The sequence below is a fragment of the Wolffia australiana genome, chromosome 10 (assembly GCF_029677425.1).
Source record: "Wolffia australiana isolate 7733 chromosome 10, ASM2967742v1".
Taxonomy (NCBI): domain Eukaryota; kingdom Viridiplantae; phylum Streptophyta; class Magnoliopsida; order Alismatales; family Araceae; genus Wolffia; species Wolffia australiana.
In genome coordinates, this window is record NC_135844.1 from 16,432,352 (window position 1) to 16,449,102 (window position 16,751).

Below are 16,751 nucleotides of genomic sequence, written 5' to 3' on the forward strand. Positions count from 1 at the left end.
CTAATAAACTTATATACTGAAATATGTAGGAGAAGAGTTTATTGAGCGTTTAAAAATAAAAATTTAGATTAAAAATCTATAGGTATATGTAAAACTATTCAAACTACTAGTATTTAGATTACTATGTGATGTGATGTTTGCATCATAATGATGACAAAAATGACTCATTTTTCAGAAAATGCATGTCATTAGGACTCTAAATTAGTATCTATACAAGATAAATTCCTAGGATTAACAAGGGATTGAGTCCCTTGGGAGGGATCTCCTCTATTTTACCTTTTAATCTATTGGCACCGGAGTTCTGTTGAAATGCATGTGGTCCTTTCCCCTTGTTTCACACTTCAATTACTTCTTGTACTCATTTTCCCTTGCATCGTCATCTTTCAATAATTCTTCATTTCCTTAATAAAGTCCATTAAAGTAGCACTGGATTCAGCATTCTAATTATTGGAATTAAAGAACATTGCATTTCCTTAATCATTGGAATTAAAGGGCAAGGGTGTAGAATAGTTTTGATAATTCTACTTCTTTGGAGGGGTGTAAGCCCTCCGTTAGCAGTTATTTGGCGCTCCATTGCTCCAACCCTGACTCGGCATGTTTGCTTTCTGATTCCACTGGTTATTTCTCGTGTTCTGACTTTCCATCGCATGGACCTGCTCAACAATGGGCAAGATTCATCAGTATATTTTGTTCTAGAATATCAACATCACTAGGTGTTTGTAGATGACTTGGAGATGGCTGTCCTCTAGGGGCCCTCATTGAAAATTTAAATGGTTCAGCATTTATTCTATTGTTTTCCCTATTTTTCTTATCTCCTTTTCATCTTCTTCTTCTGCATCTCCAGCTCTACCACTTTCACATCAATCGATCCTTCTCACTTGTCCCACATTCCTGACATGGTTCGAGAAACTTTGCCTATAGTTCCAATGCTCCACGACCTTCTCTAACAAAAACATATATTTGTTTGCATAGGATTAAAAAACATACTTCCGCTAGAAATTTTTGTTAAGTGTGTCTCTTGATCAATCAATCCACTATAAAATATTTGAACAAACTCATGGGAGATTACCATGGTGCGCAAACTTCCTTGTTAACGTGATAAAATTCTCCCAAGCTTCCTCGAGTAAGTCAACTGTATGGGTGAAATCTTGGATTGCCTTTCTCAAGGACAGCATCTTCCCAAAGGAGTATAATTTTTTAATAAATCAAGATTTCGTCTCAGTCCATGTTTGAAGTTCTTGGCCTGCTCCTTTAAACCAAATTTACAACAATCAGAAATAACCTCAATATAAGAGTTCTTATGGGACACTTGCGTAACTATAAGCAAAGCATAGGCGAGAATTTTCTTCAAAAACTTTTTATGGATCCTCCTCTTGGGCATGCCGGCCTTTATATAGGGTCGAAGGCATGCCCAATTGGCCATAACAGGAGGGAACTACATTACAGATAAGAGTGACACTATTTCAAATTTCGGACAAGTATCATTCAAAATTTAAGAAAAAGAACAAATTTCTTTCTTAATATTTATGGAGAGATAGGATCAACCAAGGAAGATAGGGAAAATTAGTGAAATCATTCTAGAGAGGGGAAATGGTAAAAATTTCAGGGAATTTGGCCTCTTTGAATGAAATTGGTAACATACATTCAAATGTACGGTAATGATAGAGATAACGAAATAGGATTGGATAAGCTAGCCCATAAATAGAATGGACGGCACTGAACCCTTAAAAATCCACTAGGGGTATGCATTATATTACACCCTTGCTTTGGCACTTTGGAAACATTCAAGAAGGAATTCAAAAAGGAAAGAAGAAGTTCACACATTGAATGCAAAATAAAAAGCGTATGTTGACTTTAAGAGTTTTTCTGTCCTTTTAGTTTAAGAGGGCCTGGAATTAGCTCCCATTGTGCTTTTACCCTCTCTTTAATTAAATTTATATCATATAATGACATAAATAAATACAGGGGAAAAATAGGAGCCTACACTCCAAATTTGAGTTCAATGGAACTGTTGGATCTCACGATATCAATATTTTGACTTTTGGCTAACATCAACAATTATATTTTATCTATCCTCCTTGCATTGCCAGCTTGACCATGACTTATGCTCTGATTTGTTGACTTCTTTCATATCCTCTACCAAGCAACAGATTGACGCCAGGTGTCTAGGGCGCTAAGAAAAGCCGAAATCATTGAAATAAGCAAGAAACGAATTGGTAACCATCTTTATGGCCCTGATTTCAGCGTCAACTGTCTTTAACCTAGGAAAAATCATAAAATCAAAATAAAGTAATCCGTTATCAATTTAAATCATGATAAAATGAAAATATAGAATTGGTTCTCACTATTTCATGTGATATCCATTATATTTCAAAAATAAATTGGATGATATCACACGACCGAATGATGGTCTTCCCCCAAAACTATAAATTCCAATGAGAAGATTATCAGTTACGGTTGAGAAGAGCCCTTTTCGGTTGACAAAAGATGTTGAATTATGATACTATGAGTGGCCTAAGAGGGGGGGTGTATTATGGTATTCTTTTAAGAAAACTACTTTGGATATTACTATAATCCTAACTTGATATATTTATTTATTAAGGAGAGCGAAGGAGGAAGGGACACCCAAGATTTTTATACAGGTTAGGGCTATTACCTTACTCCTGTCATGGGATATCCAACCAGATTTTTAATCAGTCCCTAACCAAGTCGTTATAGCTCTTCAAAGCTAAAACACCATGGTAATATGGACCCACGGATATCTCCTATATAGGAATTGAAAATGCAAATGACCTTGAGCCCCCTTAGCCTTTGAAGGTCTGCATGCTTTCTCTTTTAAAAATGATTTCTCAAGGTCATTTGAGCCCCCTTAGCCTTCTTCCTATCAATCTGCCTTCACTCAAAATTGTACCTATCTCCTCAAAATAGCTGAACTCAAAATACAATATTCAGTTTTGAAAATGATTCAAAATATGATTTCTCAAGCAAATGGAAGACAATAAGACTTGAAAATGTAAATTTAAGATGTTAACGTGAACTCAAACCTCAAAGAACTTGTGAAAGTAATTATAAGTTTGTCTTTGTTGTATGCTTCAATTTTCTTGAAAAGTTAGTTTAATGAGCAAAAGTACTTCAATTACAGTATAATATATTCACTAGAAAATTAATATTTATCGATCCTTATTATGGTAATCTTAATCAATGGTCAATGTCTTTCATACAGAGATTTGCAGATGACAGTATCTAATTAAGAACCACGACAACTAAATCTTGTATCAGTGACTTGTTGTTAGGTTTGTATCAAGTTTATTTTCACAATACTAAGGATCTCTAAATTGTTAGCTAGATTTCTCAGCGTTTTGATATTGTACTTAAGATAGCAATTTCAGAGAAAATATTAACTTCAGCTCGATGGACCAATCTCAAGATGATAGATAAATAAAGTTCGACAATATTAATTTAAACAACATCAACAATATTTTTACCATGTCAATCAACCTGCTTTAACATGTAAGAAACATACAAACAAAAGCACTACAAATATGTCCGACCAGATTTTGATTATTTAGCATTTTAGGATATCTGATGCTCAACGACGTTCGACAACTTCTCAATCAGAAATGTAAATTTCTTCGGATTTCAAACCCAACAACAAAAAAGAAAAACGAAATCCAGATCTCTCTCTCTCTCGACCAGCAATGTCACCTGGTAATCTTGATTTGTTCAGATTTCAAACCATACGACAGAAAAAGAAAAACTAGAAAAATGAAATCCAAATCTCTCTCTCTCACGATCAGCAATGTTAGTGAGAAAGAAAGATACAGTTAAAAAATGCAAGAGCAAGAGAGATACAACAGAAATCATGGAAGCAATAAATTCAAAAAAAGGAAGAACGATATAGAAACAGCTGAAAGCACAGGCACAAGATATAATCTAAAACACAAGAGTGATATTGAGACAGCTGAAATCACAGGCAACAGGGAGAGAATTAAGATCTCAAATCAGAGAGAGAATGTCAATATTGCAAACCCATTGGTGAGTGCCAAGATTTCAAACCAGATCGCGAGTGCAAATCGTGAGTGCCAAGATTGCAAACTCCAAGATTGCAAACGCCAAGATTGTGTACACCAAGATCCCCAATCACCTTTCTCTTTTCAAAACCTGTATTTCTTTCTTTATTGTGCCGATTGCTAAATTTTAAAAATTCTCACTATTTTTACTAAAATGCCCCTGCAACACTTAATATAGCAGTTACTTCTTGTTGAGGTTAAAACAGAAAGAAAATAAAATTGAGATTAAGTGTTAAGATGTTCTGTAAAATACGATTTATATTTACTTTGTGCGTCTGAAATAAAAATATACTTTTCATGTATACCTTTGTCCATCAACATGTTATGATTTTTGACCTAAACCTTAATCTTGAGTTCTGAGCATGTATTTAATTCATCAAAATTCCGAAATCAATATTGATGTGATGTAACACGACGCCCGGTTCGATGGGCTCGGGCTAGATCACAGATGAATGATCATGAAAATGATGCAACGCATGATAAGATGCGTGCAAGTATCGAAAATACACTAATAGCCGACTGGTCCGAGGCATAAGCTAGATAACGACAAGGAGGGATGTCGTAGTCAGACCAAGCCCCAATGATCCGTGAGTTCAACTCGAAAGTCAATGGGTGAGGGACATATCACCGCCCGAAGGTGTCCGCACCATCATCGTGAACAAACCGGTCTGACATCGTCAAGAAGTATTCTAACACGAGACGGTGGCTAAGTCTTATAAAATGCATAAATCCTCTTGAGGCGATGGAACACTCGATGACCGACATTGAAAGAGGTAATAATAATGTAACATACGGGGAGGGGAACGATCATGAAACCTGCGGGTTACAAACCCGGGTGTCCTGACAGAACAGGACCGTCGTGGAAGGTTGTAAAGTCGGGGGCAAGAATCCTCTGATCTGAGCGACGTCAATGATAGTAGCGTTCGGAGCCGGCATGGAACACAAGTGGCACTTGGAGAGGACTCTGCGAGGGGCGGTGAAGGCCAAGGTCCCGTCGTGTGAAAGTGGACAACGCGGTGGGGTAGCGCGAGCGGTGGAGCCATGGTCAGCAGCGTAATCGATGAGCGAACTAGGACTGCCTAGAGTCTACAGTCTAGCCGCCAAGTTGAGTCGAGGCCGACGAAGAATGACCACGAGATTTAGGCCATTAGTAGGATGGGTCGCCGAGGGTGCAACGGAAATCGTCGACCCTTGGATGCGTCGGGTAACCTCGGGGGTCAATGCTTCGAGATTCTCAAGCAGCGGTCGCTTGAAGCGTTGCGGCGGATGGTAGTAGTGTGGACCGCCGAGGACTCCACCTACATGAACCATGGCTATGATGGCCGGGTCGAGCGAAAGTCACGCAGTGGGGAACCTACGGACTTAATCGTGAGGGTTGGTGCAGCGTGGTCCTGGGCAATAGTGAGGCCCGCCAAAGTGACGAGGGACTGTGGGAGGAGTGCGGTGAGTCCACAATAACTTCAGAAAAACAGCATCAGTGCTGTTGACTCCACAACGGTGTCCGGGAGCGAGATCAAGGCTGTAGGCGGTGGCGGTGTAGAGAGAGGAGCAAGTGGCGTCAGGCGACTCAGGCTAAGGTAATCCATAGGGAGACAGTGGTAGAAGCTCTGTCGTGCACAACAGATTGCTCAATCCCGGCTACCATACCACCCAACAAAGGAGCAGGGAAGGAAAACCCTTGGGAATTCTAAATGCAAACATTCTTTTTCTTTTGTTCAAAGGTCTCTCTTTCTTTCAAAAAAATGTTCAATCCAAACAAGGCCCTCCCCCTTTCTTTTACAGTGAAAGAAGAGGAGTGGGGTCAAAAGTTCCCTAATGGGCTCCTTTAGGGGGAAAAGGGCTTAGTGGGCTTCCCCACCCCCTAAAGGGTATTTCAAGATGGAAAAAACCGTGCATGGTCTCCCCGCCTTTTAGTGAAAAAAGTACAAAACAGAACAACTTCATGGGGGAGCCCATACACACGCAAGCGAGGACCTCCCTATAATTCACAGTGACAAAATAAACTGGTAAAGTGAAGAGAACCTCTGTAAAACCCATGGAGGACCTCCGTGAAGATGATAAAATGGCATGAATATGAGATAAAACAACAAGACGCGGATGCAATTTTAAACCTGGTAGCGGAAGTTTAGATTCTTCACATCGCCTTGGGGCCTGCGACGAGGCTGATGACGAGTCCGGGCATGTTCAATGGGATGGTCCTCCATCATGATGTTTATACATCAATCTTTAGAAGACCCTTCCGATGGTTGTACATATCATGATCTGGCCTCAGAGGTCCTACACAGCATATCGAATAGCTCACGGTCCCTATCTTTGGTTGGAATCCACCATCTGGCAAACAGAGATGATGTGCACGAGTCAAGATGACCCAATCTACCCCTAGTTGTGTGATATCCTTCATAGAGGAACAACGACTGTACATAAATCACACCCGTACTCCACTCTTAAATGGTACACCCCTCCGCTACATTGAAAACCTTGTCAACCACTCGGTCATGTGACACATCAGCAACCCCATTTTAATTGCTCGTCAACATGGCGTTGAACCAGTCAGAGCCTATGAAGGTCAAATAAAAAGAAGAAAATGGTTACATGTAAGTCAGACCATTAGGTCTTCTTTAAAGCTGGGATCTTGATCTTCTTTAGAGGGCAACTTACTAAATGGCCTGTTATGATGAAAGCTTCAGGCTTTTCACCAGATGGTTGGCCGTTCTGTCTCAATCCTATATAGAAAATTTCCAGATTTGTGATTCATTTATAAATGTAAACCCATATAATATGTTCACTAACATAATAATCTTCCCTCCGCACTTGCCTGGGTTGTGGCGCTTATTTTTAGGGCTCTGATGTGGGCCTTCTACGTAGGACTCTACGGGTCTCCAAAATTTCTCCCTTGCATGTTATGTGCTCACCGGACTCTGGCTGGATCGACCGATCTGCATGCATTTAGCTTGAGCACTATTGCTCCTAGTTGGCCTGGCCCCGGGCGCTTCACCTTACAGAGAAAATTTTCTTTATCTTCCTTATTTTTAATTAAAATTAAAAAATATTTTCAACAAAAGATTGAACAATACACTCAAGAGAATTTATTAACCCAAAATTATATTCCCCTCCCCTTAAACTCACAATGTTAAAACATATATTTTATAAAGAAGTTTTTTGGCAGATAAACTATGTGAAAGTGATTGTAAAAATCTAATTTGAATACAGTGAGTATATTCATGCATGTAATCTAACTTTGCACTCAAAGGAGATTAATATAAACAGAACAATGCAAAAATAACCATAAAATATATTGCATCTCATTAATCAGTTTAAATTCATAACTCTGTCCTAGTTAATGAACGGATGAGACTCTGAAACTACTATATAAGATACAAATGCTATTTACTAAAGCAATATGGACTCGTAATTAGATGAAACATTTTTATGTGTGGCAGAGCGAACAAAAACAGGTCAAAACGTTTGAAATCACATTCTACTTTTTATTTGGAAACTTATTATTATGATTTCTTATTATGGTGAAAAAAAAATTTTTTAATATATAAATTATAAAACATTATCGTGTGAAAATATTAAGGTTTTTCTAGTTTTTCAGCCATAATGTTTTCCATTTAATTTTTACTCTATTAAATGTTTTAAAAGTTTGGTAAATTTCTAACAAACCCAAAGCGGTATTTTTAATTTATTGTCAGCTACGTGAAGCATCATTAATTTTATGCAAAGTTTAAATGATGATTGAATTCACAGTATTGCTGATAAGTTAAAATAAAGCAAAACATAAAAGAATTGATCCATTAACTGCATGCAAAAATGAAATTTTTCACGGGGGTTAAGATATTTAGTTTTTTATTTAATTCATTCTAGTTCATGATGGGTACATTATTTTGGATTACAGGTGTTGTTACTTTCAAGATCTCTTTTGAAGCCTGACCATGTCATGATAGATATCAAACTATGATGACAAGTCCCTTTGAGGTTGGGGCGATTTCGTGCATACTACTTGATGTATAATGCCCAATGCTTTCAAGATTTCTTTTGTCATCTTGTCGGTGTAATTTTTTTTGAAGGGGCTATAAAAAATCAAACTATGATTAATTTTGGGTTTTATTAAAAGTAAATAAAATGTGACAGCTATTATTATGCTAAGTTGGATCATACCAACCTCGTTGTTTGAACAGCTTAGAATGGTCGTTCAATGTGGAACACACAGCTACTATCATATTAGGAACTGGGCGTCACAAGCTGGCTATGACACAAATACATACCCAAAGGAGTGACATGTTGCCATGTCATTGTCCAAGGTAAGTAATCAAGTCAGTCCACTTGCCTGTTTGATAACATCAAAGTAGCTGAATACAAGAATATGTTTAAACCTCATTTTTAATACTTGTAGGGTTTCAATTTCATTATTCACAACTTGCGGATAAAATGAGCTATTTTTTTATTCAGTTAATCAAGATCTAGTTTTTGTGTTCAATTCACTTTTGAGACTAACCTATATTGACTTCTTAGAGTTCATCTGATTTATCCTGTTTTATTGGTCTTTAATTTGAAAATAAGACATAGGTAAGTAAAATTGTGACTCTGGGATAAATATGGGGGGGAAAACCCAATAAGGGCTGTATATAATTAAAGAAGCGTAATACACAATAAGTCCATTCTTTAACCAACTTGAGGCCTTTTCAAAAACTGGGTCAACTAAATGCAAGAATTGTGAAACTAACCCTTAATTTGAACTTTAAAGGTCTATTATCCTATGAAGGATAGAAAGAGGATACCGACTATAAAACAGCAAATCCAACACCTCTAATCTCTTGCAATTAAATCTAGAGGCTGGGGAAGATAGGGTGGTTTGACTTAGATTCATATCCCTTCTCTTTGTAACTCCTCTTAGATTTTTCCTCCAAACTTATTTTTGTAGGCCTAATGCATCAGATTTCTTTTATGCGTTCTTCAATAGTATGGGAAAAAGACTTACACTTTGATAAACTTTCGAGAAGAAAATGCATCACCTGGTGTTTAGGTCAAGTGACAGCAAGGTTTGTGTGACTTTCTTCGAGTAAAACTTTAGCTTTCCTACATTTTTCGTAGGTGTGCATTCCACTTGACAGCGTAGATGTCAAATTTTCTAACTACCTCTGCAATTCCTCTAGTAGCTAATGTTATTGTGTTTTTTGTCATTTACTTGTCCAACCCCACTCTGCCACTTGGCAGTACACTCCTACTCAGAAAGTCCACCCCGGCCATTGGACCTGCGAAGAAATTTTATTGTTCAAGCAGAAACCAAAAGTTCTAGTTATAGTGTAATTTATTTATTTCTCTAGAAAACTCTTAAGTTCCTTGAGTTCATGGTAACTTATTAGAACTTATTAAGAACAAAACAGTTATTTGTGGGATATGTAAAATAGTCTTGAATAGTTTTTGTGCATTTAAGTGATGTTTCTGAGTACAGAATAGTTAAAAATAAGACAATACATTAAAGCACCTAAAAATAACATTCTAAGATTTTTTTTGAATGGTAATGTACGCTCTTACTACCTACTCGTGGATTTAACAATCACTAACACTGTACTATTGAAAATCCTAAAAGTGTTATCACATAATTTGAGCTCCTAAATAACTTGTTTAACCTGAACCCTGGCATACGAGTTTATTATTGAGCCTAGTTTCAGTCTTGTATGTGAAGTTTAATTTCTAGATGGTATTATATATACCTTTAAAATAGCAACCCAACATATAATAGAAAGAACCCCAATCACAACTTAATGTATACCATAAGATACGAAATTTGTATGTGAATGACAAAAGTATTGTTATTCTCTAAAAGTAATTGTGTAAAACTTAGGCACGTGAGGGTCACCAAATAAAAAATTTAATATATTCTCAGTATTTTGTTTCATAAACTCCTTTTTCCCCGAATTGCTATAAACTCATAAAGTGTATACATTAATCATACCCATAATATGAAAAAATATTCTTAAAAAATATAAACACGAAGACTTTAATTTTTTGAAATTAAATCATTACTTTAAAAGTCTAATATTTTTTAGGAAGTAAATGCATCATACAAAATATCACCTAGTCACCAAGCAACCTAGGATGCTTCTCACGCGTTTGCAAACTGCTACTTGTGGTGATCAGCCAATGGAGTTTGGATTTTCTATGACATCATTGTAGAGAATTTTTTTTGTCCATGGAAAATTTCACATCTGTAGGATCCACCCAAATGACCTAGTTTGAGGCTGATAAATGAGAAACTTCAAATTTAATATCTGATTATCTCAATTTGAAGGTTCTAACTCATCTTCCGTAATTCACACTATTTCATAAATATATATACCCGTAATAGGAATATTTAGCTAGTGATGAGTAAGGGTTTATTGATATGAGACGAGATAATAATGATAAGATAGCAGATGAGATGGTGATATCGAGACAAATATTATAGATAGTTATGATTCAAACTCCAAATTAACAAATAAAAGAGGAAATGAAAGCCGAATGGTGCGAAGCATTACTGATGCTGGACGTCGCCGAGGACGTTGTCCAGTCCGCACCGAGTACGATGGCTTGGTACTTAGATAATGGGTCACACGTCGACAGTGTTGTCGTCCAACTGATAAACCCTAATTGGGTAAATGTAACTGCGATGCAAGGCGCGGTGCATCCTACATGTCGTACGTGCAGGTGCCGACTCACGGGAGGTACCAAGCTCGAAGTTTTGATGGAGTCGCTGGGTGGCTGTGGTGGTGGCCTCTTGAGCCTCGTCGCAGGGGACGAAGGCGACTACGACGCTGAACAGAAATAATCTGTAGGGGCCCACACGTGTCAGGCGGGCTCAGCCCGTACCGATAAGATGCTTAAGCTGCTGGTAGTTTACGCTCAACCTTCCTCTCTCTCCTATATTAAACCCAAGCGCGATGGACACAAATCAAAGATATACTGCATAAGAAAATATAACTGGCAAGTGGGAAGACAACGTACCTCTTCGGTTGCTGCTTGCCGGGGTCTTACTACGTCGACGCGCCCGCTATCACCCCTTATTTCGGGCGACATCAAAGGTGGGAGGTGCTGGAGAAGGAGCCGGCTTTGTTCAGCAGCCCTCGGGCTGGAGCGGGCAATCAAGAGGACCGAGGGGAAGGCAGCGGCAGTGCAGCGTGTTGGAGGCGATCGAGCTGGCTCGGATTGCAGCCAATGGAATCCTGCTTCTCCGGGCAAGCAGGGCGTCAGTCCAACCGTGAAGCGGCCATGGAGCTGAACTTGGGTAAGTTGACCCCCAGCTGGTGGCAGAGGGAGATCATAGTGGGCGGCAATTTGACGTCGCGACCAGTAGGAATTCATGTGCTCCTCTCAACGGTGGTGGGCCGTGCATGATAGAGGAGTTTGCATCACTAGACCTGATGGGAGGTCCAAACTGTCAGCAGAACATGCCAGTGGGATCTAGCCCGATCCATCGGTTCACTGAACGTGCGTGTAATGCCGTCGCTTCCACGCCGCAGACCAGGTGGATGGCTCTTAGTAAGGTTATTCCCGTCCAGGACCGGTCTGCCAAAGAACCTGACCAATTGACTCCTCGACCAGGGTGGTACCCGATCAAAGAAGTCTCGCCCGACCGCTCCCGGTCGGTCAATCTCATGACTGACGGGTTATTGGGATCGAGTGAACAAGATCGTCGCCTCCGCGTCTGGTTCGAACGACAGAGAATCCATGCGGAGGCGGGGTCTGCCCGCTGTGAGGAATCAATCCTTGGCTCCGAGCGTGATCAAAGAGGTCGTGTATCGATCTTCAACTGCTCTAGACATGATATTGTCGAGACTGATTGATGCGATCGATGTTGAGGACTCTCAACCATTGTTGCACCACACTAAAAGGGACAGATCATGTTGTGGGGGGAAAGGAGGAATGGATACAACCTGGAAAGGCCGATGCCCCTTCCTTCCACTCTGGGCATTTCTCTTCCCATGCTGCTCCCTCAACCTCTTCCTTCCTCTTCTTTTTGTTGTAGGATTAGACCTGCGCCTTCTCGAACAATAATTTCAACAAAAAAGTGCAAGGGCGCCCATCTTTTTCCTTATAAGGGGGGAGGTGAATGGGCCCCTAGCTGGACGTCAGGAGAGAGGGGGTATAGAATGTCCCCTAGAGTGCAAATGAACTAAGGCAAGCAGAGAAGGAGAGAAGAAGGTATGAAGCGAGGACGGGGTTGGTTGGAACAAGGTAAGGTTCAAGATCCAACCCCCCATTCACAAAAATACGAACAAAAACACAAAATCAAAATAGATTGAATGAACTTGAAACTCGAACAAATATGGTGCATTTTTCACCCGGAGTACTTGAATCCAGGCGTCTTTATGATCACCTTGGTGTGCTAGTCGGGCTGGATGCAAACTAATGGTAGTGCTCTTGACGATGACGGCGTCTCCAAAGACGTCTCTTGGGACTCGGGCTACTCCGCATCATCAATCTTCCCCGGGTCAGAAGAACTCGACTTCGACGAGTTGGGTGGAATAAACAACAGCGGTTGAAGTAGATCTAGTCGAAGGCGGCATAGCTCTGCTTCCGTCATCCATGTGTTGTGCACACCCGTTCGTCCCTACCATCGTACCAAGAACATTCACGATAACTCGTCCCCTGCAAAGTTAATTACCTCCTTTAGTATACAATTGACTGCCTCTTGCCAATCGGGCGAAACAATTGGGGGACTGGTCTTGGCAAACTCACTCATAATGAGAGGGTCTAGAGAGGTTGGATCAAGGGGGAGAGAAGGGGCTCGATACGGAGCCTGATTCGCCACGTTAAACGTGGAGCTGATTCCCCACGTAGGGGAAATTTCAATGACGTAGTCGTTATCGCCCACTCTTAGAGGGATCAAGAACGAGCTGGCGCTATGAGTGTGTAGCTTGGTAGCTGTCCCTAGAGAATATCTCTCCGGCTTGAGTCTCACCATCACTTGGTCTCCCACATTGAAAACTCGGGGTCGGCGATGCAAGTCGGCAGCTTTCTTGTACACTGCATTTTGGCTAGTGATCCTATCATGAATATGCTTATGCAATGAGGAAACCTGCTGGGAAAATGCAAGACCATCCTCAGATACACTAACTTGAGGGTCTATGGGTACAAGATCAAGTGGGCAACGAGGGTATTGGCCATAGGCGATCTCAAAGGGTCTCAACCCGGTGGTTCGATTCACCAACGAGTTGTAAGCAAACTTGGCGCAAGGGATTATCAAGTCCCCAGTCTCGAAATGTTCGTCGACTAGGGACCGGAGTAGGCTACCCAAACTTTGATTGACCACCTCAGTCTGACCATCGGTCTGAGGGTGGTAAGCCATCGAGAATTTGAGTTTCATACCGAGGAGGCTCCACAAGGTCTTCTAAAAATAGCTTGTAAAACGAACGTCTTGGTCGGATACTATCAAAGTTGGCAAGCCGTGTAGGCGCACCATCTCTCGGAAGAATAATTGTGCCACCTTCATGGCGTCGGATGTCTTCACGCAAGGCACGAAGTGCGCCATCTTTAAAATCCTGTCAACAATGATTGTGATGGAATCGTGTCGTCGTGCGGTCCGAGCTAACCCTATGACAAAATCCATGCTAACATCGTCCCGTTGACGCTTGGGCACCGGCAGCGGGGTATACAACCTCGCGCTCAACTTGACCTGCTTGGCCAAGGCACATACGCGACATTGGGCGGCAATGTTGCCAACGTTGCACTTTAAAGATGGTCAGTATAATTGATATTGTACGGCCGCGGTACTCTTGTCGCGATCGAAGTGGCTGCTCAGACTGCCAGCGTGATATTTCCACGTGAAGAAGTCATGAAGAGACGTGCGGGGCACGCATAGCCTGTTTCGGTAGAACAAGAAACCATCAGTGATCCCGTAACTCACGGGACGGTCATCGTTGGATCTCTATGATGATAGGCCCAAAGTCAGGGCAGCTGGCACACCCAACCCAAGGGTCTCGAACCTGAGGATCTTCACTTCATTACGTTAGGCACGTGGGCTCGCCGGTTGAGGTCGTCAGCGAGGACGTTATCTTTGCCTTTCTTATGCTTGATAATGAAAGAGAAATCGTGCAGATACTCAACCCACCTCACGTGCGGATAGTTCAATTTATGTAGAGAGTGGAGGTACTTGAGCACCTCGTTGTCCGAGACGAGTAGAAACTCATTTGACAGTAGATAGTGCCGATAGTGTTTGAGCGCCCAGATGACCCCATAGAACTTATTGTAAGTTGAATAACGGAGTCGCGCGTCGTTGAGCTTTTTGCCGAAATACTCGATGGGGTGTCCTTCTCGGCTAAGCACACCCCTGATTCCGACGCCTGATAACTTGCAAACTATCATGTTTAATTGATGAATATTACATTACATTTATGTGTTTTAGTGGCCATATTGCATGTTATCATATATAAATAGAGATAATTAACTTACACCTTGAATTTATTATTGTTTTGAATTTTTAGTATATTTTAAATGGTATTTGACCTATTTGCATTGAATAATTGTTTTATTTACAAGCTAAAAATATTTGGGTAAAGGTTCGTAAAGGTTTAACTAACTTTTTGGAATATTTCCATATTTGTGTATAGTTTTCTGACTAGTATTTAGCCAATAAATGAATTTTAGAATTATAATAATATTTATATAATTTATTTAGCATTCAAAATGAATTTTATTTTGAATTTTCTTGGCATCTACGTCATTCGCCCAAAAATTAGGGTTAATGATTGGATGCGTAGAACGAGCACAATATTGGCTCATGATGGCATTGCAATGCGCGATGCCATAATGGAGGAATAGATAATTCAAATGTTTACCTAACACGTGCAACGATGAAAAAAAAGGTACGCATTTTTTAATGATTCTTTTCGTGTAATAAATGCATGCAGAGAATTGATCTCCGTGTGCATTTATTGAATTAGAATCCTCATACACTCGAGTAGCCAAAATTGATTGCATGCGGCTACCGACACGTGGATTAACTAAAAAGAAGAAGAAACTTGGCGCCATATTTAACACACGCTCACACTTGATTTGCCGCGTGTATTAAATGCACGTGGAAATCGACTGCGTATTATTACATGAAAAAAAGGTATCTTTTGTCTTTTCAGTTTTTTTTTAATACAAGGCGACGTGGCGCTTTGTGACCGTTTAAACGCAGCAATCACCTTGCGATGATTGCAACCTGTGGGAGCGCACAAGATGTGTCAGAACGCGATCCGGGAATGGGGAAAACGAGTTTAAAAAAGTGCCAACCAATCAGAAAATGCCATTTTATGAGATATTTTGAAGAGAGATAAAAGAACCAGCGGTTGAGATTAAACACTAGTAAAATGGCCATATCTTGAGATCTAATCGTCTGATTGAGCTGAAGTTTTGAGGGCATATATGTCTTTTCCCCCTCTACAGTCCATATATTTGGATCTTTAAATAGAGGACAGTAAAAAGTCAAAAATCACTTTTTGATGCTCTCCTTAAGGATTTGGCCACGAAGGACACAGGAGTTGCTTTGGAAGTCGACAGATCTTGATTTATCATTAAAAATTTAAAGTTTCTAATTTGATTTCTGAACTTCTCCTTGAACAATTCTAAAGTGCCAAGGCATTGGCAAAATGTACATGCCCTTGAAGTTGTTTTGAAATAAAATTAGCATTGCATTTTATTTTTGATTCGAGATCTGATTTCTAATCTTTAGTTCTACATTGATTTGGAACATTTCTGCAACATTAGATTTTCAGATTAGGGTTGAATTTCACCTTTGCCCCAAATTCTTCTACTTTCTCTCTCTAGGTTAGATCTCCCACTTTATATCTCTGGATTTTGAAATTGATTGTTTAGAAATTCAATTAAAGCTCTAAAATACCTAAATCCAAAATTTCATAAAAACAATCATCCATCTTCAAGTCCAACTTTGAAACCCCCTTTTGCGCTTATTAACTCCCAATTTTAAATATATATAAATTGACTTATAAAAATTATTTTGATTGGGAAATTGATAATACGAATAGATTTGATATTATAATCATAATTATCCTACTCAAGTGTGCTGACCGGAAGTAATAAAAATTAATTTGTTTTACTTAATTTGGATTAATTATAAACATAATTAAAGTACACTAAGTGCAAAATTAATTCATTCTTCAATAAAATTATTTAAAATCGGATAACAATTATTGTTTAGTGCCTCCCTGTGGTTAGACCCCTTGCTTGCTCGATACACAGTATTTCGTAATTAAGGGGTATTATAAATTTTATTGCATAAGTCTAAAGCCCAAACAACGACGTAATTATACATAATTTGTAGGCTTATCAACACCTGAAGTGTCGCAAGTAACTTCAAAGACCTTTCCATAATGAGGTAGGCAGAGGACTAGTGCCTACGTCATCCTGAGCTTCACGCATTGGAAAGCTCGATCTGCTGCGTGAGTCCATGAGAATGGCTCCACCTTGAGGCAGTTAGTGGTGGGAGGTGTGACAGAACTGAAGTTCTTTACAAAATGCTGACAAAAAGTGGCGACTCCAATGTAGCTCTGCGTGTCGTGAGCGTTAGCTGGCGGGGGCCACCACGTGATGGCTAGGTCTTTCTCTGGATATGTAGCAGCGCCCTAGGCGGACATGATGAAATCGAGGAAGGCAACTTCCGGGGGAAGGAAGTTACACTTCTTCGGGTGAGCGTAT

General features: G+C 39.9%; 1 long non-coding RNA gene across 2 annotated transcripts; it reads right to left on the reverse strand.

Moving 5' to 3' along the window:
• Nucleotides 1-377: 377 nt before the first annotated feature.
• Nucleotides 378-4,178, reverse strand: LOC144708934 (uncharacterized). Of its 2 annotated transcripts, none has more exons than XR_013582903.1 (3): nt 4,057-4,178; nt 1,070-1,249; nt 378-653 (listed from the first exon to the last, which is right to left on the reverse strand). It is a non-coding gene; the product is annotated as an uncharacterized LOC144708934 (long non-coding RNA). The 2 variants fall into 2 exon arrangements; XR_013582904.1 differs by having other exon boundaries at nt 2,794-4,133.
• Between the last annotated feature and the right edge of the window lie 12,573 nt (nt 4,179-16,751).